The sequence below is a fragment of the Macaca thibetana genome, chromosome 5 (assembly GCF_024542745.1).
Source record: "Macaca thibetana thibetana isolate TM-01 chromosome 5, ASM2454274v1, whole genome shotgun sequence".
Classification (NCBI taxonomy): Eukaryota; Metazoa; Chordata; class Mammalia; order Primates; family Cercopithecidae; genus Macaca; species Macaca thibetana.
The window spans coordinates 162,165,215-162,192,592 of record NC_065582.1 but is presented as its reverse complement, the minus strand read 5'-3'; the positions used below and the strand labels follow the sequence as shown (position 1 = coordinate 162,192,592).

The 27,378-nt window shown below is 41.1% G+C and overlaps 1 protein-coding gene and 1 pseudogene across 7 annotated transcripts in view; both read left to right on the top strand.

The window, feature by feature from the left end:
- Positions 1 to 27,378, top strand: part of SOD3 (superoxide dismutase 3) — a 948,116-nt gene that overhangs the window by 896,062 nt on the left and 24,676 nt on the right. The window contains exon 1 of one of the 7 annotated variants that reach the window (XM_050790713.1): positions 1,708 to 1,711. The exons of the other annotated variants lie outside the window; for them this stretch is intronic. The gene's annotated coding sequence lies outside the window, so the exon portion shown is untranslated. Of the gene's footprint in view, positions 1 to 1,707; positions 1,712 to 27,378 lie in introns of those variants that run through there. 7 annotated transcript variants of the gene reach the window in all.
- On the top strand, positions 19,186 to 23,541 carry LOC126954462 (heterogeneous nuclear ribonucleoprotein A1-like; annotated as a pseudogene).

Genomic DNA, 27,378 nt, shown 5'->3' with positions numbered 1-27,378 from the left:
GAAAGAAAGTGTAGAATAAATTCAATTCATCATTCTAGGTGAGCTTCATTAAACTACTGTCCTTTCAGGAAATCTGTGGTCTTTACCCCTATCCCATCTGCAAGCATTTCTCTCTTTCTGAAACTCCAATAGGCATTATTTGTCCCCATAGATACTGTGGGTGGGAACACAGGCTTTGGTGTCACAGCTGAGTGTGAGTCCCAACTCTGCCACTCGTGTAAATTGAACAGGGAGAGAATGTTTCTGAGCTTCCACTTCCTCACCTGCAAAATGGGAATAACTATAAAGGTAACCCGCTATGTTGTTGTGAGAGAGAAATGGCGATGGACGTGTCAGGTCATCAGCATTTAGAAAGTATTCCTTATAGAGAGGAGTGATGCTAATTATAGCGTTATGTTTTGGGATCTGGAGTAGAGTATAAGTGCCCGAAGAGAAGGGACCCCACGTTTGCGGTTCTTTGCCACACCCAGTGCTTGGAGATGGACTTGCTTTCTGTGATAATGGATGTTCTCAGCCTGCCTCTCAGGGACAAATGATGTACCAGCCACTGAGGATTTGCTGAAGGGCAGCAGCATCTTCAGGTTCATCTGAAGGGTAAGAATGAGTCATAGGACACATGTGAGCAAAATCTCGACATCTCTACATTTCCCTAGCCGGGGAAATCTTTCTTCCTGTTAAGATTGGATGACAGGGCCTGCCTTCAGCACCTCCCCATTTCCACACACTTAGAGATTCCAGCAGACTCATTGGCTGGGATGAGCCCTGGCCTTGAGAAAGATACACCAGGAAATGTTTCGCTGGACTAGAGCCTCGACTTGAGTTTGTTGGTCTCTGGCGGACTCCTATCTGCTGTGCCTGTCTGCTTGGGTCCTGACCAAGGTGTGCTTGGCCCTGAACTTCTCTGCCCTCTGCTGCATCCAGCACTGGCAGGCCTTTCCTCATTCTTCCATGCTGGAGTCTTAATCTTGTTCCAGTAGCCACATCTCCCCTGGGTCGCTTGGATTAATTCAGATTGGTCTAAGGCAATCATTGGAGCCTCATTCGCCAAATTTGGCCAATGAGAATAGAGCTTCTGAGTAAGGCTTCTTAGCTCTAAAAAAAAAAAGGGGGTAAAAGTGATAAGAAGAAGAGCTACTATCCCTGTATCAGTCAGGGTTCTCCAGAGAAATAAAACCAATAAGATGTGTGTGTGTGTGTGTGTGTGTGTGTGTGTGTATTAAGGCTCTCTAGAGGAACAGAATTAATGAAATAGATATATAGATATATATAAAGGAGAGTTTATTAAATATTAACTCACACGATCACAAGGTCCGACAAATATGCCATCTGCAGTCTGAGGAACAAGGAAAGCCAGTTCGAGTCTCAAAACTGAAGAACCTGGAGTCTGATGTTCGAGAGCAGGAAGCATCCAGCACAGGAGAAAGATGTAGGCTGGGAGGCTAGGCCAGTCTAACCTTTTCATGTTTTTCTGCCTGCTTTATATTTGCTGGCAGCTGATTAGGTGGTGCCCATCCAGATTAAGGGTGGGTCTTCCTTCCCCAGCCCACTGACTCAAATGTTAATGTTCTTTGGCAACATCCTCATGGACACATTCAGGATTAACACTTTGCATCCTTTAATCCAATCAAGTTCATACTCAATATTAACCATCACAGTGTGTGTGTGTATGTGTGTGTGTGTGTGTGTGTGTGTGTGTGTGTAGAGAGGGGGGGTGGGGAGAGAAAGTTATCATAAGGAATTGGCTCATGCTATTATGTATTAGGCAGTCTCACAAGTCCAAAGATCTGTGAGCTGGAGACACAGGAGAGCCAATGATTTAATTCCAGCCTAAATGCAAAGATCTGAGAATGAGGACAACTGACAGTGTAAATTCCAGTTGAAAGGTTGATAGGCTGTAGACCCAGGAAGAGTTCGTGTTTCCTGAAGGCAGGACAAAAGCCAGTGTTCCAGTTGGAAGGCAGTCTGGCAGGAAGAATGCTCTCTTACTCGATGGAGGGGCATCCTTTTTGCTCTATTCTGACCTTCAACTGATTGGCTGAGGCCCACCCACATTAGGAAGGGCAATGTGCTTTACTCAGTCTACTGATTCATATGTTAATCTCATCCAAAAATACCTGCACAGAAACACCCAGAATAACGTTTGACCAAATATCACCCTGTGGCCCAGTCAAGTTGACACAGAAAATGAACCATCATATCCCCGTTTTAACTTGGTGTGGCTTGTGGATTGAATCATGTCCCCCCAAAAAGATATATTGAGATTCTAACCCTGGTGCCTCAGAATGTGCCCTTGTTTGGGAATGACTTCATTGTAGATGTAATTAGTTAAGATGAGGTCGTACTGGTGTAGAGTGAGCCCTTAATCAAATATGACTCGTGCCCTTATAAGATACAGACACAGAGAGAATGTCATTTGATGATGGAAGAAGAGATTGGAATTCTGCAGCTGTAAGCCAAGGAACACCAAATGTTACACTACACTGGATGCTAAGGGAAAGGCGTGGAGCAGATCCTCCCTCAGAACCTTTAGAAGAAATCAACTCTGCCAACACCTTGATTTTGGATTTCTGGCTTCCAGAACTGTGAGACAATGCATTTCTATTGTCTTAAGTTCCCAGTTTGTGGCACTTTGTTAGGGCAGCCCTAGGAAATTGATTCAGTGTGTGACAGTGCCACTCCTTGGGCTACTGTGCCATCCTGCTACCATGAGGTGTGCCCACAGATACACTGAGAGTGACAGCACAGTCAGGAGAACCTGGGTGTTTGATACATTTGTTGAGCTCCTGGATTAACCAGCTTGGAAACTCCCCTGCCTCTAAACTTCTTGTAATACGAGATCGTACAAACCCTTATTGTCTCAACCGTTTGGGATTGAGTTTCCTGATTTTTAGAGACAAGTGCATCTGATTGATGGATGGCTCTCATACCTTCTTTACTCCAGGCTCCCTGCTCCTCTGTTCCTTGTCACAGTGAATGGCATCACCGTTAACCCAAATACCCACGAGATAAACCCAGCTTCCATCCTTGGTGCTTTCCTTTCTGTCATCCTCCCGACTTGATCATTCATCAGGCCCCACCAATATTGCCTCCCTATTTAGTCTGCCCATGCCTTCACTGCCCTGGTACTAAGCTTTCCTGTTTCCCCTTATGTGTTATCACAGCAGCCGAACTGTGCTGTCTGTGTCAAGTCTTTGTCAACTTAAACCATCCTCCTCACTACAGCCAGGGTAAGACTCTGTAATATATAATTTCTCCAGGTTATTCTCATTGCCTTTAGGACAAAGGCCAAGTTCAAACTCCTTAGCATGATGTCATTCATGATCTGGTCCCTGGTAGCAGTTTCAGCCTCATCTCTCTCTTTTTGTTTGTTGAGACAGAGTCTCGTTCTGTCACCCAGGCTGGAGTGCAGTGGTGTGATCTTGGCTCACTGCAAGCTCCGCCTCCTAAGTTCATACCATTCTCCTGCCTCAGCCTCCCAAGTAGCTGGGACTACAGGCGCCTGCCAACACGCCCAGCTAATTTTTTGTATTTTTAGTAGAGACGGGTTTTCACCGTGTTAGCCAGGATGGTCTTGATCTCCTGACCTCATGATCCACCCACCTCGGCCTCCCAAAGTGCGGGATTACAGGTGTGAACCACCGTGCCCGGCCCTTCAACCTCATCTCTTATGACTTGGTCAGAGTTGTCAGCTGCTGAAGTTACCACTGTCTGTCTCACCTCAGGGCCTTTGCACAGACAGCTTCCTTGAGCTAGAATACAAGCTGCCTCCCTTGGCCTGCCTAACACCAACTCATTCTCCAGGCCTCAGCTCAGCCACTCCTTCCTCCAAAGGGCCTTTTCTGATTGGTCCTGCTATTGCTTGGTTGGATATTTTCAGATTCTAGAAGAACATTGGTGCTAAGGGGAATATGGCGTGGGAGGCTCCATGTTGTAGTTGCACCAGCACTAAATAGGGAGTGAGAAGATGCTCCAGTGTCTGACACTGATGAAGTAGTGGAGTCCTGGGGAAGTCCTTTTTTCTCTTGGGCTCAGTTGCTCTGCCCACAGGATGAGGGAGTAGGGCTATGCCAGTCATTCTCATGAGGGAGTAGGGCTACACCAGTGATTTTCATTGGGTAGTAGGGCTACGTCAGTAGTTTTCATGGGGGGAGTAGGGATACACCAGTGGTTTTCATGAGGGAGTAGGGCTATGCCAGTGGTGTCCATGGGGGAGCAGGGCTATGCCAGTGGTTTCCATGGGGGAGTAGGGCTATGCCAGTAGTTTTCATGGGTGAGTAGAGCTATGCCACTGGTTCTCATGAGGGCATAGGGCTACACCAGTGGTTTTCATGAAGGAGTAGGGCTATGCCAGTGGCTTCCATGGGGTCATAGGGCTATGTTGGTAGTTTTCAAACTATGTTCTTCAGAGCTCTAGGAATTCTGGAGAAAGCTGCCCAGGTGAGAAGGGAAAAGGGGGCAAAAGCAACTTTTGGATCCCACTCCTAATTCTATTCAGGTCTCTTTTAATATCTGCATCATATATTGTGCTTTTATAAGAATTTGTTTTGGAAAAAAGAGGCATTAACAGCTTAAAAACATTAGAAAACCACTGATCTTTGTAACTAGGGTATTATCCAGCTCAAACATTATGTTGTAACACAGATACCTCCAGCAGAGAAAGAGAGGGAGACAGCTGAGGGTACAAAGGTGATTATGACGAAGTCTATGAGAGGACATGAGGAGAGGACATGAGGAGCTGATGGCTTTGGCCCAGTCAAACCTGGCACGGGATCTATAGAAGTGAGAGGTTTTGCGACGAGACTGGACATTTTGGGTTTGGAGTCAAAAGAACTGGGCCTGCTGGACTCCAAACCAGTGAGTTATACCCTTGATGCTCAGTGGAATTACCTGGAAGCTTTTGAAAAGCATTGGTGCCAGAGTCTGCTCCTCAAACAACGGAATGAATCTCTAGGGGAGGGCTGTGGCACCTGAACCCTGCAGAGGAGGAATTGTGATTGTCTTGCTCACCATTATAGTGCTGGTGCCCAGCATATATGATCAGTAGGTAATAAGTAACAGCAAATATTTGTTGAATAAATAAGCCCATTTCGTATTAGCAACTGACAGGCTTATATCTCCTTATTCAGATTACTGAGACTTCCTGAGGCTCAGTTTCTTTATCTGTAAAATGAAAAAGTAATTTCTACTCAGAAGTGATGCTATGAGAATTAGGGATAGGTCAGGTACCTTGCAGAGCATACGGCACATAGCAGTTGATCTGTAAGTGGTGCTACAACGATTAGTGACAATTGATATGACTAAGATTCAGACCAAAAAATACTGGGTTCCAATAAGGCTGCCTTGTATCAGTCAGGAGACTAAATTATTCTCTGATGACAAATATCCTCCAAGTCTCAGGGGGCATAACACAGCAAATAATTTATTTTACCTGCATTACTTGTCCATCACAGGTTGATTAGGGGTTGTCAGAGTCTCAGTCAGGTGGAACATTGCCAGTCACCATGAAAGTCAAAAGGAATACCCTGGAGCTCCTTCCACTGGCAAGTCTGATCCCAGAACTGACCCACAACTGGGCCGTCACATGGTTGCATCAACCACTGGGACCCAGCAAGTACAATCACACTATGTGCTCAGAAGGCAGAGAACTGAAACTTACATTGATGAACAATGAGAAAGATAGCACCGTAGCTCTATAGAAGTCATACATGACTCTATACACACTTAACTTCCAACAATGACAGCAGGAATCAATGACAGCTTGAGGCACAAATTGCTTTGGGCATTTACTGTGTTTTGATACCCAGTATTAATTCCTCTTTTTCCTTTTTTTCTTCCTTCCTTCCTTCCTTCCTCTTTCTTTCTTTCTTTCTTTCTTTCTTTCTTTCTTTCTTTCTTTCTTTCTTTCTTTCTTTCTTTCTTTCTTTCTTTCTTTCTTTCTTTCTTTCTTTCTTTCTTTCTTTCTTTCTTTCCTTTCTTTCTTTCTCTCTTTCTTTCTTTCTCTCTCTCCTTCCTTCCTTCCTTCCTTCCTTCCTTCCTTCCTTCCTTCCTTCCTTCCCTCCCTCCTTCCCTTCCTCCCTTCCTTCCTTCCTTCCTTCCTTCCTTCCTTCCTTCCTTCCTTCCTTCCTTCCTTCCTTCCTTCCTTCCTTCCTTCTCTTTCTCTCTTTCTCTCTTTCTCTCTTTTCTTCCTTCCTTCCTTCCTTTCTTTCTTTCTTTCTTTCTTTCTTTCTTTCTTTCTTTCTTTCTTTCTTTCTTTCTTTCTTTCTTTCTTTCTTTCTTTCTTTCTTTCTTTCTTTCTTCTCTTTCTTTTTGAGACAGAGTCTTGCTCTGATGCCCAGGCTGGAGTGCAGTGGCACGATCATGGATGACTGCAACATCTGCTTCCTAGGTTCAAGCGATTCTCCTGCCTCAGCCTGCCTAGTAGCTGGGATTACAGATATACACCACCATACATGGCTAATTTTTGTGTTTTTTAGTGGAGACAGGGTTTCATCATGTTGGCCAGGCTGGTCTAGAACTCCTGACCTCAAATGATCTGCCTGCCTTGGCCTCCCAAAGGGCTAGGATTATAGGTGTGAGCCACCAGGCCTCTTTCTTTTGGAATCATCACTCAACTATAATGCTTAAACCACTTCATGAGGTAAAATTTATATGCCAGAAACTTCACCTGTTTTAAATGTACGATTCAATGATTTTTGTAAATGTTAGAGTCTTGGAACCGTCACCAAAGTTCAGCCATTTTATTCTTCATTTCTAATCTGAACCATTTCAATGAAAAATATTTTTCTTACTTCACTAGCTAGAACCTCTAGCCACAATGTTAAGTAGAGAGTGGCGGGAGACATCTTGCTTTGTTCCTGATCTGGAGGGGAGAGCACTAAATCTTTCACTATTAAGTATGACATTAGCTGTAAGATTTTTATAGATGCCCTTTATCAGGTTGAAAAGTTCCTTTCTATTCCTAGTTTGTTGAAAATGTTTTACTTGAATGAGTGCTGGATTTTGTTAAATGTTTTTCCTGTATGTGTTGAGATAATTGTGTGGCTTTTGTCTTTTATTCTATTAATATAGTGTATTACACTAATTAATGTTCAGATATTAAATCAATCTTGCAATACTGAGATAAACCCACTCAGTCATGGTATTTAATTATTTTTATATGTTTCTGGATTCATTTTACTAATATTTTGTTGAGGAGTTTTGTATCTATATTCATGTGACTATTAGTCTGTAGTTTTAATTCCCTGTAATATGTTTGACTAGCATCAGGATAATGCTTGCTTCATAGAATGCTTTGGAAAGTGTTTCCACTCTACATTTTCTGGAAGGATTTTGGAAGGATTAGTATTTTTATTATTTAAACATTTGATAGAATTCACCAATAAAGCTATCTGTCTCTGGGGTTTTCTTTGTTAAGAGATTTTAAATTCAATTTCTTTTCTTGTTATAGGTCTATTCACGTTTGTATTTCTTCTTGAGTTCATTTGATAATGTGCATCCTTTAGTTTCATTTAAGTTACATTTAAGTTACCTAACTTGTTTCCATAACATTGTTTACACAAATCCCTTGTAATTATTTTAATTTCTGTAGGATATGTAGTAATATTCACCTCTTTCAGTCCTGATTTTTGTCTTTTGTGTCTGTCTCTTTTATCCCCTAGTCAGTCTAGTCAACAATTTGCCAATTCTACTGATTTTTTCCATGGAGCAAATTTTTCGTTTCATTGATTTTTAGAATTATTTTGTTTCTATTTCAATGATTTTCACTGTAATTTTTTATTATTTCCTTTCTTTGCATGCTTTGGGTTTACTTTCCTCCTTCATTCTTGTTTCTTAAGACAAAAGCTTAAATATTGATTTAAGATCTTTCTTTTTTACTAACGTAAGCATTTAAAGCTATACATTTTCCTTTTGGTACTGCTTTAGCTGTACTTAATAAATTTTTGATATGTTGTGTTTTCATTTTCATTTACTTAAAAACATTTTTCAACCTCCTTTGTGACTTTTTTCTTCGACTCATTGGTTATTTTGAAGTGGATTGTTAATTTTCAAATATTTGTGAATTTCCCAGTTTTCTCTGTTGAGGACATCTAATTTAATTTCTTGTGGTCAGATGTTTCTTCCCCAGCACCTGCAATATGTCCTCCCACTGTCTTCTGGCCTCCATTGTTTCTGATAAGGAGTCAGCTGTTAATTGTGTTGTTGCCCCGCTATACATGATGCGTTATTTTTCCCTTGCTGTTTTCAAGCTTGTCTTTAGCTTTCAACCATTGATATATTGTGTATCTAGATGTAGATCTATTTATACTTATCATACTTGGAGTTCATGGAACTTCTTAAATGTGTAGATTAATGTCTCTTATCAGATTTGGAGTTTTTGGCAATTATTTCTTCAAATATTTTTATGCCCCTTTTCCCACTTCTCTTGTTCCAGGATTCCCATTACATGAATGCTGTTATCCTTGATGGAGTTCCACAGCTGTTTGAGAATCTGTTCAATTTTCTTCATTTTTAAAAATTTTTTCAGATTGGGTAATTTTTATTGATTTATCTTCAAGTTCACCGATTTTTTATTATGGCATCTCAGATCTGGTGTTGAGCCCCTTTAGTGTACTTTCCATTTTACTTACTTTATTTTTCAACTCTAGTCTTCCATTTGGTTCTTTTTAAAATAAAATCCCTATCCGTGTGTTGATATTCTCTATTTGATGAGTCATTGTCATTATAATTTCCCTTAACTTATAAAATATAATTTCCTTTAGTTTTTGAACATAATTTTACTAGCTGCTTTGAAATTTTTTCTGCAAATTCTGACATCTTAGAAGACCTCCAAGAGACAATTTCTATTGACTTTTCCCCTGAGCTTTTTCCACTTTCCTGTTTCTTTTGATGTCTTACAACATCTTTTGGAAATTAGAAATTTTAAATAATATATTTTAGCAACTGTAAATTCTCACCCTCTCTCTAGGAGTTGTTACTGCTGATTTTGATTGTGTATTGACTTTCCTGGACTTATTCTGTAAAGTCTCTCTACTATAATGTGTGGCTGTGATATCTCTGCTAAAGTTTCTTTTTTGTTCCTACTTTTTCCGTAAATTTTAATTCCTATTGTTAGTCCTTGGTTCAGCATAGCTTACTAATTGATCAGAGGTTGTGCTCAAACACATCAAGTCAGTAAGGCTTCTACCCTTTGCTGATGGATCACTATATGGATTGCAGAACACATTTAAAGTTCAGGCAGTTTACAGTTCTGTCCCTGCTCTTACCTTCTATGGAGATTTTGTGCCTTATTTGCATGTACACAAGATCTCACATTCAGCCAGGCATATGTACATGACTAATGTCCTCTTCAGTCTTTTTTGCACATGCAGTCAGCCTTGCACATAACCACAGCCTTTCAGACTGTTAGGGATATTTTGGAGCTTAACAAGGCTCACTATGGCTGTCTAGTTACTTAGAGCTCCCTGTCAAATTTCTGGCTATGCTTCTGATCTGTTGCTTATCCTAACCAATATTATAACCACAGACTAGCTGCAACCTTGGCGTTCCCCATTTGTTTGCTAATGAAATCACTATTGTGAATCAACTACTCTTTTCCATGATGTCTGGGGGCATGGGATATTTTCCATATTCATTTCAAATCAAGTCAGTATTCTCTGGCTCTGAAGAGCTATTGGGTTTTGCAGTGTGCCCTGACCTGGTAGATCTACTACACTAATGGAATTGAGGGGATGATGGGTGCAGCCCCAGGTTAAAATATCAGCTTTCCAGTGTCCTCAGCCCAGTGTCAGTAGGTTTATTTGAAAAAACTCTTCTCAATTTTTTGCATGACTTTGGTCAATTTTCAGTTTCTCAAAGTTGTTTTTTGACAATTTTGTTCGGTTGTTTCTTTGGTGAAGAATTTGCTGAGTTCCTTTCTCTACCTTTCTCAAAGTTTCACCTCTTCAATGTAATTTTGTTGTTATTGCTTTATTGTGTGCTGCTTTGCTAGGATTGCCAACCAGAGACCCCACCCTTTTTTTTTTTTCACCAGGAAATACACCTAAGACATAGCTGAGCCATCAAACACTCTCGTCCCAAATTTTCAAATAGGAGTGATATAAAAACTGAAAATAAAGTGTTATACTTCATTCATTTTAGCAGCACCCTGACTGGATTCTAAATTATCTCATGCTACCTCTACTTCTAGGGCTCCTCTGGTTCTCATCATGTACAAAGCCTGGTTCTGTGGCCTTTCATCAATTCTAGAAGGACCCCCATGTCTGTCCAATAAATACTTTTCCTTCTCAAGTTAGCCAGAGCCTGTTTCTGTTGCTGGCAAACAAAGAATCTGACTGATACAGCTTTTCAAAGGATGTGCAGAAGGGAATCTTCTAAAGACTCCAGATAAGAGGCCAATTATTCACTTGACAGTTTTTGGGATTGCTACAACACACGCGTGCCTGTGGGATGCTCCTATGCCGACGGTATGTTGTGTGCCTGATGAAATCCCACTGGAGGGGCCAAGTCTGCACCTGTCACCAGTCACAAAGAGAATCCAATTTTTATCCATTTCATCTGGAGAACCATCTGGGCTGGGAATAGCAGTAATAATAACAAATCATTGTCACCAGATTTCCTCATTGATAGCACACTTTTTTGTTGTTGTTGCTCTTGTTAAAAATCAAGTTTTCAAGTCTGCTGGTAAATAAACAGCCGGCAGTAGTTATAAAGCCTGTCCTGGCCTGTATGACATGGGATCTGGACTGGTCCTAAGAACATGGCATAGTGAGAACTGGCTACTGGTAGTCTTTTCTGGAGGGGCAGGAAGTTGCATGGAGAAGAAGGCCATCGTTGAAAGAACCATTCAAAGGAGTAGTGGGTAGCAATGGTTTGCTTATCAACATCAGGTATAAAACAATTTTGGGTTTTGTTTGATGTGGGCCAGCAGCAGAATGTGGCTGATAAAAAAGCAATCTGTGTTATTAAACAGCATTAATAGAGGTATATTATATTAAACAGGGAAGTTGGTAGTCCTGCTCTGTTTCATCCTGCTTGGAGTACTCAAAGTTATATCTTCATTGGAGACATCACACATTTTATGTGCTAGAGACTATCAAGAACACATTTAGAGGACAACAATCAAGGTGGTGAATTGACTTTGGCCACCATTTAATGAACACTGGAAGGAGCATTTAATTTGCAGAGTACAAAACAAGGGGGTAGAAATAATAGAGAATGGGAAGTAACATAGCTATTTTCAAAATCTGCAGAAATGAGATGTGGAAGAAGTATAGCATTTGTTCTCTCTATCTCCAGTGACAGATCTAGGATCAACAGGCAGATGCTACAAGTAGATACATTTTAATTTCATATGACTCTATATAAAATACTTAAATATGTTTTCTATAAGGTCACGTAGAAGTGGGCTTTCATTTTGTAATTTTAGTTAAAGTATGTATAATTGTGAGGACTAACACTGTTAATTTATAAATACTGACACTGATGAGTGACAGGCAGGTGAAAGCTGTAAGAATTGTGTGTTTGGTTAAGGTTTTGTTCGCCTACTGTTTTAAAAATTAAATGCAGTGATTCTTTCACAAGTTGTAATCTGTAGTAACAAATATGCATTTTCTATTTTGAAATTGATATAATGCAAACCCTATTTATAAAATGACTATGTATATTTTTAACATTTATTTATTTTAGGAGTTTTGTAAAAATTTGCAGAACCACGTATAGGAGCTCTGACAAATGAAACAAGATACACAAATAAAGCCTTAGAAGAAAGATCAAATAGTTGACAAGTGAGAGACTAACAGTGAACCTGGAGGAAAGAGTGGGAATTAGAAGAAGAGCAAACAGCTCTATGACTGTCCGTTAGAAGGAGTAGAGGAGAATAATCAATCATTGTAATCAAGGTGGATGGGCATAGCATAGAAAATGCTGTTAGAATGGTGTGCACTACATTGATCTTGGACAGTAGTACTATACTGTATACAGCCATTTAAATCATGGTCCCCAATCACAGGCATAAGACTCAGGACGACAGCTAGCTTGTCCAATAACTTTGGGTCAATCAGAAAAAGGCACACACTGGGCGGATGTAGTTCTGTAGGTGAATTGCTTGGGGAATAAAATATAGGCTGGATTTCGGCTTTCATACATGGCCATCTGCTGAGCACCTTCATGCAGGGAATAGCTGTACCTATGGATATGAATAGTCTCCACATCATCTATTCATATTTTCTGAAACTCATGTTTGGAATTTTCTATCTAGACTCTAAGGTTTGGGTCACAGGGATGAGATTATTCATTTTGTTTGGAATGGAATGGAATATATCAAACTCCACACAAATGGCAAAGAAGAACTTTCAAAACTATCCAAATTTGAAATGCAAAGCGTATTAGGAGGAAGTTATTCCCCATAATTAAAAGTTTAAGCAAAGTTTTGGTTATAGGATGGAAGAAAATAGCCCAGTGACTACAACTAAGATTTAAGGTCCAAGCGGAATTAGGAGCAAAATTGGTGAAGCTGAGCTTGGGAACGTGGTTTACAAACAGCAGCATGCATCAGAATCTCCTAAAGGTTACAAGTACATAGAGCTGGGCCCTGGTCCCAGAGTCTCTGATTTCATAGGAGTTCTAACAGGTCCCCAGGTAATATTGATGCTGCTAGGCCAGAGACCACATCTTGAGATTGGTTTAGACAGTCAATTTGCAAACTTTAATGTAGGCGCAAATCAGCTGGAGATCTTGTTAAAATGCAGATTCTGATTCAGTGGGTCTGGGGTGGGGCCTGAGATTCTGCACTCCTGAGCAAGCATCCAGATACTGGCCCAGGGACCAGGCTTTGAGCATCAAGGGTCTAGGGTTGGTTTCAGTGGCAGATGCAGGGCTTGTAGTTGCATAACAAATTATTGCAGCTGTAGAGACCAGACATTGTTGGGCAGGGAACGAGGTAGCTCACTCATTGACTCTGCAGATATGAGCAGAGCACCTACTCTGTTCCAGGTGCTGTTAAAGTGCTGGGACACTGCAGTGAACAAGACAAAGTCCTTGCTTTCATGGAATTCCCATTCCTGAGAAGCAAAATCATGTTCATAGTGCACTCTTCAATCTCTCAGAGGATTCTTTTTTTGGCTTCAATTTTTCATATCACAGCTTATCCTGAGGAAGGAGAAAGATAAAGGACTAGAGAAAAGTAGAATAACTCAAAGTACTTTTTTCTTCCATTTTATTTAAGAAGTCTGAACATTTCTTAGACTTGTAAATACATTTTTTGAAAAGATGTTCATATATTTATACAGGCATATTCATTTATACTTCCTCCAAATAATTTCTAACAAAATATACATCAAGACACATTATAATGTTCTTGCCATATGGGGATATAGACAGAGGCATGACATGAATATGGACTTTTAAATTGGGGTGGTTCAAAAATATGGATCAAGACAGTGTTTAGAGGGAGTAGATAGTATTTTAAGGGAGCCAAGGGTGATTTTCCACTGCCTTCTAGGTTCCTCCCAGGAAGTCTGGGAAAGCAGCAGACTAGGTGAGGCAGTGAAATGTAGTGGCCAAAAGCATGGGTTCAAATCCTGTCTCCATCGGTTACAAATTGTGTGACCTTGGCAAGTTATTGAATGTCTTTGATACCTAGTATCTTCATCTTAAAAGGGCGGATAAAGTCTACCTTGCAAGTTGCTTGAGAGAATGAATGAAATGAATGTATGCATGACTCATGGTTAACTCTCAATCAATGGTAACTTGGTATCAGGCTGGACATAGACCAGGATGTCAGCATAGTTCAGGGCTCTTTTTGAGATACATGTAAGCAATTCTGAGGAGAAGATCTAGCCCAAGCTACGAATGTTCTCCTGGGCCAACTTTCCAGAAGGAGCCTGAGAACACAGCAGAAGAATTTTATCAAGAAAAAAAAAAGCACTAACTAGATAGTAAAGGGCTGAGTTAGACTGAGCAGGGGAAGATTCTATGGCTACGACGAGTGTAAATTCCCTCCTAAGATTAGAGTACTGAAATTTTACGACAGGTTCACCAGAACAGCTTTTGAATTTGTGATGCTTTTAAATATGCTTTAAGATGACAACACCCAAACTGGTGAAGTTGCAATAAAAGTTCTATATCATAACCTGTTGGTGGCAAATTGGTACTTTTAGGAAAGTAATTTGGCAGTATGAATTAGAAATTATGAAAATATTCATACTCTGTCACTTGATTGTTCTTCATTTGGAAAGTTATTCTAAGGAAATAATCCACAAGAAGGAAAACAAGGGAGATGATTGTTTTCATTACCTATATTGGAGAAGAAGAAAAACACAGAAAGCAGCTATATAATTCAAATGATATTTATGTAACAATATAATCTAGTTATAATTGGGGCATATTAAAATTACTTGAAAACATAGCAGTTTAGGCCAGGTGATGTGGATCATGCTTGTAATCCCAGCACTTTGGGCAGCCAAGATGGGAAGATCACTTTAGCCCAGGAGTTTGGAGACTACCCTAGGCAACATGGCAAAACCCCCTCTTCACAAAAAAAATACAAAAATTAGCCAGGCATGGTGGTGTGTGCTTGTAGTCCCAGCTACTTGGGAGGTTGAGGTGGGAGGATCACCTGAGCTTGGGGAGGATGAGGCTGCAGTGAGCCATGATTGCACCACTATACTCCAGCCTGGCTAACAGGATAAGACTGTGTCTCAAAACAAAAACAATTTTAAAAAATCAGTTTTTTTTTTTTTTAAACCAGTCATGTTCATTTGCTCACAGTTTTATGAGTCAGAAATTCAAAAAGGTTGGGAAGTTCTTACTTGGAGTCTGCCGTGGACTGCATTCAGATCTCTGTTGGGGCTGTAGTTCTCCAATGGCATGACTAGGCTTGTCATCTGAGATGGATCACTCACACGACAGGCAGTTGGTTTCAGCTGAAAGTTTAGCTGGGCTGTCATCCAGAGCACCTACACCCTGCCTCTCCAGCATAGCAGTCTCAGGATAATTAGATTTCTTTACAGGGTTTTTGTTTCTCCCAGAGGTAAAGTCCCAAGAACACCAGGTGGAAGCTTCCTAGCTTTTTCTGATCTGATCTTGAAAGTTATGCTGCGTCATGTCTCCTGTATTCTTCTGGTTAAAAGTGAGTCATTAATGCTGGCCCAAACTCAAGGGGAGGGGATACACGCTCCACCCATCAATGGGAGGAATGTCAGAGGAATTACAGACATGTTTTAAAATTGCTACAGTCTTATTTGCATTCCTTCCACGTGCAACATACCCTCTCCCTTATCAAGACCTCCCAAAGGCTCAACTGTGACAGCATCAGGCTCAGGCTGGACGTTCAGGATCTCATCATCTCAGTCACATCCAGGTGTAAATGCACCTGCTCAAGTTTCTGAAGACCTCAGGACTAAAGAGATCAAGGGTTGGCATAAATAAAATAGACACTCCTATTCAAAAAGGAAGGGATGGCAAGCACAGAGCAGTCACTAGTCCAGAGAAACTTGAAATTCAACTGGGTACCTGTCACCAGTTCTTGGTTCATGTCATCCAGTACTGTGGATTGTACTGATGTACTAAGTACTAAGTACATCAGTACTGATTCCCTAGTACTGATTTGTACTAATTATACTAGGGGACTGTTCATTAGTACTGATTTGTACTGATTGTACTAGGGAATTCCTCTTAGGTTCTCGGCTCCTCCACCTGGGCTCCTGGTTTTTCCCTCTAAGTCGTCCTTCCCTTTTCACGAAAAACAGCCTGTGAGTGCAGCTGGGTGGCTGTCTGATTTGGCTGCCTTCCCACAGAAGGTTGTGGATCAGAACCACTTTCATTCTGTGCTGCTTCTGTCTCTTTCCGACCAAGATGGTATTGCTTCTGCCAATATAATTCTCTTGAAATATTTGTCAGCTTTTATGAATCTTACTAGAGTCCCTTCATTGGACAAAGACCATAAAGGGTCTTTGGGACAGACTGTTCTCTATCTTTAATTCTCTATAAGGCTGCAACGTCCTTCAGAGCCTAGAAGATCTATGACTTAAGAGGGATGATTACTACAAAGCATGATCTTAAGATCCTTAGACATTTTATCTAGCAGACCGGGTCTAGGAGATACCGCTTTAAATCTTTCTGAAATCATAAAAAAAAGTGTTTTGAAGTTGCCCCTCTGGCTTTATTTTTACCTTTTGATGGTGTTTTCCTGAAAGAGCCCTGAGTTTGATCTTTTCCCTAAGGTCCTTTCTTACTTTAAGAATCCTTTGCTGACTGAAAATATTCTCTTGAGCCCTTTGTATTTCTTTCAAATTTCCCTTGAAAATAAAATAGTTAGTTTTTAAATTTTATTTGTTTATTCTCTCTACTTTCATTTTATCATAGGCAATTAGAATAAGCCAGATGGCATCTTAAACACTCTGCCTGGGAATTTTCTTAGCTAGATCATTGCGTTCCTTTAGTACATTTTCTATTTTCCACATTACTGCAGGTGATAGTTTTGCAAACTTTCCACCACTACATAACCACGGTCTCCTCTCCTTCAGCTTCTTGTAAATCTCCCTCACCTTCTTTTAAGCCCTCCCTGACACATTGCACTTCTCAAGGCCCATCAGGTTTCAGTTTACATTCTAGCCCTTGCCTGCTGCCTAGCCTCAAAACCAATGGCATGTGGTTTAGATTTCTATTGTTGCAGACCCTCATTTCCAGATACCACAGTTCATTCTGGTTACTATTAACTGTGTGAAAATTTGTCTTTAAATGTAGTGGCCTACAACAGCTATTTCATTTTGCTCATAATTTTGTGCATCAGAAATTTGAAAAGGGCTCAGCTGAGCAGTTCTCATTTGAGGTTACTCATGCAGTTGCAGTAAGATGTCAGCTGGGGCTGCAAACATCTGATGACTTGACCAGCCTGGATGTCCAAGATGGCTCACGTGTACGGTTAAGAGCCGGCGCTGCTGTCAGCTGTGAGCTCAGCTAGGCTATCTTCGGTGTCTACATGTGGGCTTTCCAGCACAGTGCTCTCAGGATACTTGGCCTTCTTCCATGGTGCTGGTTTCCCCTGGAGCTAACATCCCAAAAGGACCAAGCAGAAGTTGTATGGTCTTTTCTGACCCAGTTTTGAAAGTTAAAAACAGTGTCACATCTGCTGCATTCTATTGGTTATAAGGTGCTTGCTAAGTCATCCCAGATTCATGGGTAGGGGACATAGATACCACCCTTCCATGAGATGAGTGACAAACAATTTGCAGGTGTGTTTTAAAACTTCCATGCAACATACTAAATTCTCTAAGGTTAGGGATAAAAAGCAGAATATATAATTGTGTATGCCCTGGGATTGAAAGCAGTATCCAGGAATGGACATATGGAACACATTGGAAAGAAATGCAAAAAATATTGCATTTTTTTCATTACTGTAGATAATTTTTCCCATTTATTTTGTAGTAGGAAAGAAAGAATGAATGAAAGAAAAGAAAACATATTTCTAAGTGATTCGATGCTTTTTCTTTATAACCTCTGCTCCATTTATCTTATAGTTTATCTTTGGGATAACGATGAGAATCACTTTAAGTTGGGTTTGAGGGTGAGAGGGAGCATTGAGAACGTGACCAGTTGCATACGAAGAACGTGACCAGTTGCATAGCCCTGGCTGTGGTGAAGACGGATTGAGTGGTAATGCACAGGGCTATTATGTGACACTTCAAGGACTAATTAGGGCCAGGAAGAAGCCCAAAAGTGTTATCTCTTATGTGCAGGATCAAGACACCCCAGTAGGTTCACACATTTCATGGCCATCAAATTATGTTTACCCCATGAAAAAAGTAACGAGACAGAGGTCAAATGTTGAAACTGAAAAGTGGTACAGATCTGTCCAAACAGAATGTTTTTGCATTCAGTCACTCAAGCAATGTGGAATTAAAAGCCATGTGTTATTACTAGACGCTCTACACTACACACCCAGACTTCTCTCCACCTGCTGATGTCCAGAGAACTTTCTTAACCTGGTTTTGCTCACACAGCAGGACCTGGATCCCAGTACAGATCCAGAGGCCTGTTATGGACTGAATTATGTTCCCCCAAAATGTGTATCTTGAAACCTGAAGCCCCAGTGTAACTGCCTTCGAAAATAAGACCTTTAAAGAGGTAATTATGGTTAAATATGGTCATAAGGGTGAGGCCCTAATCTAACAGGATTGGTGTCCTTTTAAGAAGACAGACACCAAATATCTCTCCTCTTTCTCTCAGTGCATGCACATTGGAGGCCATGTGAAGTTACAGAGAGAAGGCAGCCCTCTGCAGGCTGCAGAGAGAGGCTGCAGGAGTGGTCAATCCTGCCAACACTTTGACCTTGGACTTCCAGCTCTCTCAACGGTGCTCAAACACGTTTCTGTTGTTTAAGTCACTGAGACTGTGGTACTTTGTTATGGCAGCCCTAGAAAACTAATACAAAGTCCTTCAAGCTGATTCGTGGTATCCTTTCGGCATGCCCTGATCATTTATTGAGCATTTCTTTACTTTCTAGCACAATAAGATGATCTGTGTCATTTAGTACCTTTTCTGCCTGTGGTAGGCTGCATGATGGCCTCCCAAAGAGGTCCACATAGGAATTCCCTGCACCTGTGAATAAGTTGCCTTAAAGGTGTTTGGCCCAGTGCATATGCTACCATGTAAAATTAGTTTCCATGAGTAGCAAGAAAAAATTTTTGGAAAATCACATTTGTCACTTGGCCTAATGAGAGAAATATTGAGAAGAAATTTAACTGAAATTTAAGAAAATAAAAGGCTGTCTGGGGATGAGAATGGTTTGCTTCTTACCTTCTCTGCACAGCAGAGATACATGGAAATGGTTTAGAGTTGCCATAGGATGGACTTGAAGTGGGTGGTAAGGAAATTCCAACGTGTCTACATCAGGTGCAGTGCCAGGGGCTGAGAAAAAGACAAAGATGCTTAAGACATGGCCCCTGTCCTCAAAAGATTCAATCTGGGGATATTTTCTCACCTACATGGGAAACCAAAGAGATTACCTAGAATACATAAGGGCATTTTGTAGTGCTAGCAAGTAAATCAGAAGACTGATGTACTGATTCAGCTGATGCGTAGATTTTAAGGACAGAAGGAAGAAATATAGCAATGACAAATTTGATTGGAAAAGATCAGCTGGGACAATCATACGCATCCCAAATGGAGCTTTATCACAATGGAACGATGCCTGATAGAAAAGAAACAACAGAACGTGGCAGATCAAGGTGTTGTGAAAACACAGAGCTGGTTGTAGCCACTGCACCTGTGTTTGCTGATCTTAAACAGCTGTGTGTGGATAATGTTAGCAGGAACAGAGCAATTGAGGAACTCGAGAACGTTAGTGCTGTGATTGAAGCCACCTGTCCTGGCATCACAGGTAAGATGGTGAAAAAGTTAACTGGGAAATTTCAAAAGCGTTCCACTGATGTATCCTCTTCTAAGCTTTTCGTTATTGGCTTCCGTTTCATATGAAATCCAGTAAAGCTCTTCAAGCTTGCCTTCATGCCTAACTCAAACGCTCTGTATGCCTTTCATACTTTTGCAACTTGTTGATGATTAAAGACTTTAAAGAACTCTCCTCATCCCCATGAGAAAAGTGCTTTTTGTAGTGGTTAAAAGCGTGGATTTTGGAGTGATCATCCAGGTACAAGGCCTGAGAAGCTTTACAGGCTGTGTGAGTTTAGTTGAGTTATTAAACGTTTCTGGGCTTCTGTTTCTCTTCCACAAAATGGAAATAATAATATCACATCCTTGTGGTAAATGGGAGTTGAAGATCATTCTATACCTGGTTGACTCCAGGTCTGACTCTTTTGCAAAATGTCTGAACTCTTGAAGAGAGACTGATGAGTTTGGTGTTACTTTACTTTGATCAAGCTCTTGGTCTTGGGCCTAGATGTAGGTGAGAAAAACACTTCCTCTTTTTGGAGCTTGGCCGGGACTCTAAGGTGTGGAGACATCTGCGGTGCTTCTGACAGTTGCTCAGGGAAGCCCAGCCCAGACCCAAAGTGGCCATCAGGATGCAATCTAGGAAACTGACCTGTAAAAATGTGGGGATAGGCCTGGGTCCATCAGATCTGTGAGTTTTTAATCTAACTTTTACTTTCCTGCCATTATTCCTATACCTAGGCTAGTTCTCAATAAGAATGACGCCCTGGCCTCTGATTTGCTATGGCAAACAAGCAGGTGGCCCTGCCCACGTGTGAGATGAAGTGGACACAAGGAGGTAGCAATCCCTTCCTGAGGTCAGGCTGGAGGTAGCAGTGAGGCCACCAGAAGAGGATCATTGGTGGCAGAGGCACCACATGGTGGTATGGTGAAGAGACCCAAGTGACAGAACACAAGAGTCTGCCTGAGTACCTGAGAGAGATGCCCAAAACCCTGAAATAGCTGCAATTCCCTGGATGCGATGATGGGATATTTTCTGCTAACTATGTGGGCAGGACCATAGATGTAGTCCTTGGGTTACTAGCCCAAAACCTTCATTTAACAGAACACACAGTCAGTGGGGATGGTCACACTGTATTTAACCACCACTGTGTCGTCAAAGACCAGTCCAAAAGGATGTAGCTGGTCCTGGTGCTGAAGCTTACAATCATTTATGGAAGAAAGCAAATCCTATTGCTGGTGACATGGAAGATCTCCAAAGTCCCTTTATAAAGGAGAGAAGGGGTATTTGGGTTTTCCATCATTTTCCCAACAAACTATAATTTCTATCTATTGAGACTGATAGAACTTTTGCCACCAATCTTACTGAATTCTGGGTTTTGTTACTGGTTTTTTCATTGGTTTGTTTGTTTTGTTTTATTTTTGTTTTCAAAAAAGAGTGAATCAGATTTTCTGGATGTCCCACTGTGCCAGGAATTAACCCTCTAGTTTCTGGATCCTGGAGAAGTTTATGAGGTTCCAGAAGAGGGGCTGGATAGCTGACAGTGGGGAAGCAAACAGAGAGCTTCAGTCAATGTCTATTTACCAGGTTGTATGAAAATATTCCAATGTTTTAACAACCGGAGCATCTGGGACTGGTGCACACCGGTCCTGCCTACACAACCAGGACCACACACAGCAGAATTGTTCTCACACCCGTGTCATTCCTGAGAGGTTTTACATAGAAAACTGAGACTCTGCTGAACTTTAGCAGGGAACAGGATAGGAGCACAACACTGCGCTGGTTCAGGCTGTCTCTAATGGTTGGATAGCTCTTCTCACGTACCCCTTGTGTAAGCAGAGAAGCCATGTGGGAGAGACCCCATGTTATGCCCCCTTGCTCTTAAGTCTCTAAAACAAGGCAGATCCACATGTCATAGCTCCTCTTTTAGGGCTGCGATCTGCCAAAAGGTTGACTTACCTTTAACGAACTCTTCTGCTTCTGGGCCTGCATGAATGCTAGTCAATTCATAGCTGGCAAAATGAAGCTATTTCCATGACCACAAAAACCCATTCAGGGTCCCCACAAACTCAGCCCACACCCTCCTATTCCAAATCAATGAGGCTGACTCAATTTCCTGCTGACTCACGGCAGTCCCAGCTTTACCAGTCAGCTGGTTCCCCAGGTTAAAAGTGGCTCCAGGCAGAACCCAAGATCCCTGGGAACCAGAGTGCTGCATGTGGCCACTGCAAGAGGCTTAGCATGAGTCCTCCGACCCCCTGCTGTTTCCACATGGCCTGGGCCTTCTCACTGGACTGAATATTTCACGTGTGCACTCTGAACCTGGAGCCTGAACAAGGGTAGAGGATGCAAGGCCAGCTGGACGTGCAGTACTGAGATTGTTGCTTAGCCAAAGGCCTCCAAGTTCTCACCTGTTACCTGAGATGAAACACCTCAGGAAATCCAGACAACCTGATGGCCAGCTGCTTATAAAAAGCAATTCTAAATATACTTTCCAATCATTTATAGAAGAAAGCAAATCCTATTGCTGGTGACATGGAAAGTCTCCAAAGCTCTTTTATAAAGGAGAGAAGGGATAATTTGGTTGTCCAGGATTTTCCCAATAAATCATGGATTCCTTCCTATTGAGGTCAACAGAACTCTTGCCACCAATCTTTGTGAGTTCTGGGTTTGGACACTGAGGTTCTTTCAAGAGGACAGAAAGAATCAGATTTTCTTAAGAGGATATATTCATGACTTAAAATGAATCTCTTTGCACATTTTACAACACTCGCTACCACTGACAAAAAAGTTGATAATCTTCTAATAAAAACATCCAATTCAGAGATAATGAAAACTGGAAAAAAAACACTGTATCTTCTCATAATCCTTAATTTTAATAAAATCTATGGGCTCTGGGAACAGAGCTTACAAATGACAGGTGAAACCTTCATCCTGGGGAAGCCTCAGGAGAATTTCAGAGAGAATCTGTTTGTAACCAAACAAGAGAAGCACAACTTCAAATAACCACCAAACTTCTGTCTTCACTCGCTAAACATGAGGTTTTTGAGTGTTTCCAAACAATTTAAATTGTGATAGTTAATTTTATGTGCCGACTTGGTGGGGCCATGGTGCTCGATATGTGGTCAAACATTATTCTGGCTTTCTGCCTGGGGATGCTGCTGAGGAAGCATCATCAAAGTCTCTCTTCCCACGGGCATCGTGTGTAAGCCAGTCTCCGAAAGAGCCTGAACAGGTGCAGAAGCTCTACATCAGGGGCTTGAGCTTTGAAACAACTGATGAGAGTCTGACGAGCCATTTTGAGCAGTGGGGAAGGCTCACTTTCACAGACTGTGTGGTCTGACAGATCCAGATACCGAGAGCTGCAGGGGCTTTGGGTTCGTCACCAATGCCACTGTGGAGGAGGTGGAGGCAGCCCTGAATGCAAGGCCACACAAGGTGAATGGAAGAGCTGTGAAATCAAAGAGAGCTGTCTCAAGAGAAGATTCTCAAAGAGCAGGTGTCCACTTAACTGTGAAAAAGGTGTTTGTTGGTGGCATGAAAGAAGACACTGAAGAACATCACCAAAGAGATGATTTCAGACAGTTTGGGAAAACTGAAGTGATTGAAATCATAACTGAATGAGGCAGTAGCAAGAAAAGGGGCTTTGCTTTTGTAAGTTTTGAAGACCATGACTCCAAGAATAAGATTGTCATTTGGAAATGCCATCCTGTGAATGGCTACAACTGTGAAGTTAGGAAAGCCCTGTCACACAAGAGATGGCTAGTGCTTCATCTAGCCAAAGAGGTCAAAATTGTTCTGGAAACTTTGGTGGTGGTCATAGAGGTGGTTTTGGTGAGAATGACAACTTCAGTCATAGAGGAAACTTCAGTGGTTGTGGTGGCTTTGGTGGCACCCACGGTGGTGGTGGATGTGGTGGCAGTGGCGATGGCTCTAAGGAATTTGGTAATGATGAAAGTAATTTTGGAGGCAGTGGAAACTACAATGATTTTGGCAATTAAAACAATCGGTCTTCACATTTTGAATCCATGAAGGGAGGAAACTTTGGAGGCAGAAGCTCTGGCCCCTGTGGTGGTGGAGGCCAATACTTTGCCAAACCATGAAACCAAGGTTTCAGTAGCAGCAGTAGCTATGGCAGTGGGGGAAGATTTTAATTACTGCCAGGAAACAAAGCTCGGCAGGAGAGCGAGCCAGAGAAGTGACAGGGAAGCTACAGGCTGCAACAGATTTGTGAACTCAGCCAAGCACAGTGGTGGCAGGGCCTAGCTGCCACAAAGAAGACATGTGTTAGACAATACTCATGTGTATGGGCAAAAAACTCAAGGACTGTATTTGTAATTAATTGCATAATAGGTTATTTTAGTTTCTGTTCTGTGGAAAGCATAAAGCATTCCCACAAAAAGCATTAAATGTAGACTTTTTTCTTGCATGCATGCTGTTAGTTCCTAAATGTAACAGTCTGATCATGATGCCGAATAAATGTCTTTTTAAAACAAACACACAAAGAAACAAAACATTATTCTGGGTATTTCTGTGAGAGTGTTTTTCTATGAGATTAACATTGAAATCAGGAGACTTTGAGTAAAGCAGGTTTCCGTCCATAAAATAGGTGGGCTTTATCTAATCAGTTGAAGGTCCAAATAGAACTGACTTCCCTGAACAAGAGAGAATTCAGCAGCAGCAGTCTTTAAGATGGAAGTGCAATATCAGCTCTTCCCTGGGTCCCCACCTGATGGCCTCAGGACTTGAACTGTAGTATTAATTCTTCCTGCCTCCAGGTCTCCTGCCTCCTAGCCCACCCTGCAGAGTTTGGACTTTCCAGCCTCCATAATCATGTAAGCCAATTACAATTATATGTACCATATACAATTTACATATGTATGTGTGTATGTAAATTGTAATATATGTATGTACATATATATACACATGTAAATTGTATATGTGTGTATACAATTGTTTATGTGTGTGTATATATATACACACACACACACACACACACACACATTCTACTGGTTCTATTTCTCCAGAGAATCCTGACAAATGTGTTTCCGTACTTCCCTAATTTGATTCCTTTCTTACATTCTCTTCCCAACCTTGGTTGAACAGTGGAATCACCTGGGTAGCTTTAAAAAATACAGATACAGCTGGGCACAGTGGCTCACACCTGTAATCCCAGCACTTTGGGAGGCTGAGGCAGGCAGATCACCTGAGGTCGGGAGTTTGAGACCAGGTTGACCAATATGGAGAAACCATGTCTCTACTAAAAATACAAAATTAGCTGAGCATGGTGGTGCATGCCTGTAATCCCAGCTACTTGGGAGGCTGAGGCAGGAGAATCTCTTGAACCTGGGAAGTGGAGGTTGCGGTGAGCCGAGATTGTGCCATTGCCCTCCAGCCTGGGCAACAAGAGCAAAACTCCATCTCAGAAAACTAACAAACAAAAAAAGACCAAAAAAACCCCAGATGCCTGAGTCTCCATCTTCAGACAGTCCAGTTTGATTAATCTGGACTGTGGCCTAGGTACTAAGATTTTAAAAGCTTCCCAGATGATTCTAAAGTACAGATGACCTCAAACTTATGTTGTTTTGACTTACAGTTTTTTGATTTTATGATGGGTTTATTGAGCTGTCATTCCATTGTAAATTGAGGACCATCTGAGTTACAATGGTTCAACTTACAGTATTTTGACTTTACCATGGGTTTATAAGAATGTAACCTGATGCATTTTGACCTACTATATTTTCAATTTATATTGTGTTTACTGGGACATAACCCCTCATAAGTTGAGGAGCATCTGTAAAAGCACAGTTGAGAAACATTGTCTTAGAGTTCCTTGGTTTAAAAAAATCTAAATAAGAACTGAGCTAAAGCTCTTCAACTATCCTATTTCCCAATCAGTTGTTGAATTCCTTTGCTGTGAATCTTACCTTTATGAGACTCTAGAGCAGAATCACAAAGTCCTAGGAACAGGTACTTTTCCCCCACCAACCTACTTATGAAAGTTCTTTAGATTACTAACTGTGAACCATGCTACTTTGTATTTACAGAAATTCCTATCTTTCAAAGAAAAGCATGCTTTTCAATTTCATTTCAAAGTTTTATGACAACGTTTTGACGTTGGCAAGTGGCTAGTTAGTTTGCATCCATTTTATTTGCAAGGAAGCTGGGGCAAAAATGATTATTTCTTTGCATGGAATTCTTCCTATCAGTCATAACTGTCCAATGAAGTAATAAATTGCCTTTTAAGATCTTCCTCCCATGGTGATTCTTATGAAGTCATGGAACCATGCCTACTTCTATATTTGCACATGAGCAAAGTGACATGCACACAAGGTTATCCATTAAAGCCTGGTTTGTGGAAGTAAAAGACTGGAAACAACCTAAGTGTCTGCCATCAGGGACAAGTTAAAAAATTATAGCACTTCCAAAAATGGTGTGCTATGCACACATAAAGGAGAATGAGGCAGTTCTTCATGCTCTGATATAGGATGATCCGGTACAGTGCTACAGCCAGTTTGGACCAGTTCACGAGGGCAGGTTGTTAGCGTCTCTTCTTAATTTTGCAGTCAGCGACAACTTGAAATTTGCCATGGTGGGAGTTACACTATGAAAATCTATAAATGGTATGAATCAGAGCATAGCTCACCCCATAAGAGCCAGTTGTTAAATATTTACTAGCACGCCACTGAAAAGATCTCTAAGACCCACTTTAACGTGAATAAAGCAAGGTGTTGCGCAATCTGTATAGTATGTGAGCAACTGGGTAAAAATAGGGGAAATTATTGTGCGTTAAAAAACCTCTAGATTCTTTAAAACTTAAACATAGAATTACTGTATGTATTCCCAAGAGAAGTGGAAACATATGTCCACACAGAAACATGAAAACAAATGTTTGTAGCAGCATTATTTATATGAACCAATAGGTAAAAACAACCTAACTGTCCATCAGCGGATGAATGAATACATTCACGGTGGTATGGACATACACTAGAATAATATTCAGCCATGAAAAGCAACGAAGTATTGATGAATGCTACAATTTGGATGAACCTCAAAAACATTATGCTAAGTGAAAGCAGCCAGACACAAAAGGTCACATATTGTATGATTCCTTTTAAATGATATAGGCAGAATAGTCAAATACATAGAGACAGAAACAGATTAGTGGTTAACAGGAGATGGAGGAAAGGGAATGAGGAATGATTATTTAATGGGTAATTTTTGTGTGTGTGTTTCTGGAGTGACGAAAAAGTTTTGAAACTAAAGAGTGGTGGTGGTTGCACACCATTATGCATACATTACACGCCACTGAATTGTACACTTTAAAATGGCTAATTGTGTGTTGTATAAATTTTGCTTCAATTAAGAAAACAAAAACAGGCCAGGTGTGGTGGCTCACGCCTACAATCCCAAACTTTGGAAGGACAGGAAGGCAGATCGCTTGAGCACAGGAGTTCGAGACCAGCCTGGGCAACATGGTGAAACCCCATCTCTACCAAAAATACAAAAAATTAGCTGGACATGGTGGTGTGCACCTGCGTTCCCAGCTACTCGGGATGCTAAGGTGGGAGGATCGCTTAAGCTTGGAAGGTGGAGGTTGCAGTGAGCTGAGACTGTACCACCACACTCTAACCGAGACACCATCTCAAAAAAAAAAAAAAAAAAAAAAAAAAAAAAAAAAAAAAAAAAAAAGAAAGAAAGAAAGAAAGAAAAGAAAACAGAAAGAAAGAAAGAAAGAAAACAAAAATATAAATCTCTGGCAGGCTGTACATAGAAACTGGTAAGCTGTCTCTAAAGAGGAGAACTGGGTAGCTGGGAGACAGGGTGTGGGAGTAATTTCATTGTATGCCTTATTGTTTGAACCATATGGACAAGAGGGGATAGGAAGGTGTACATCCCCTCTGTAAAGCCCAAGGTAAATGGATAAAAAATGAATTAATGGCAAATCACAATTAATTTAGAATTTACAAACTGAAAGCACTAGCTTTCCA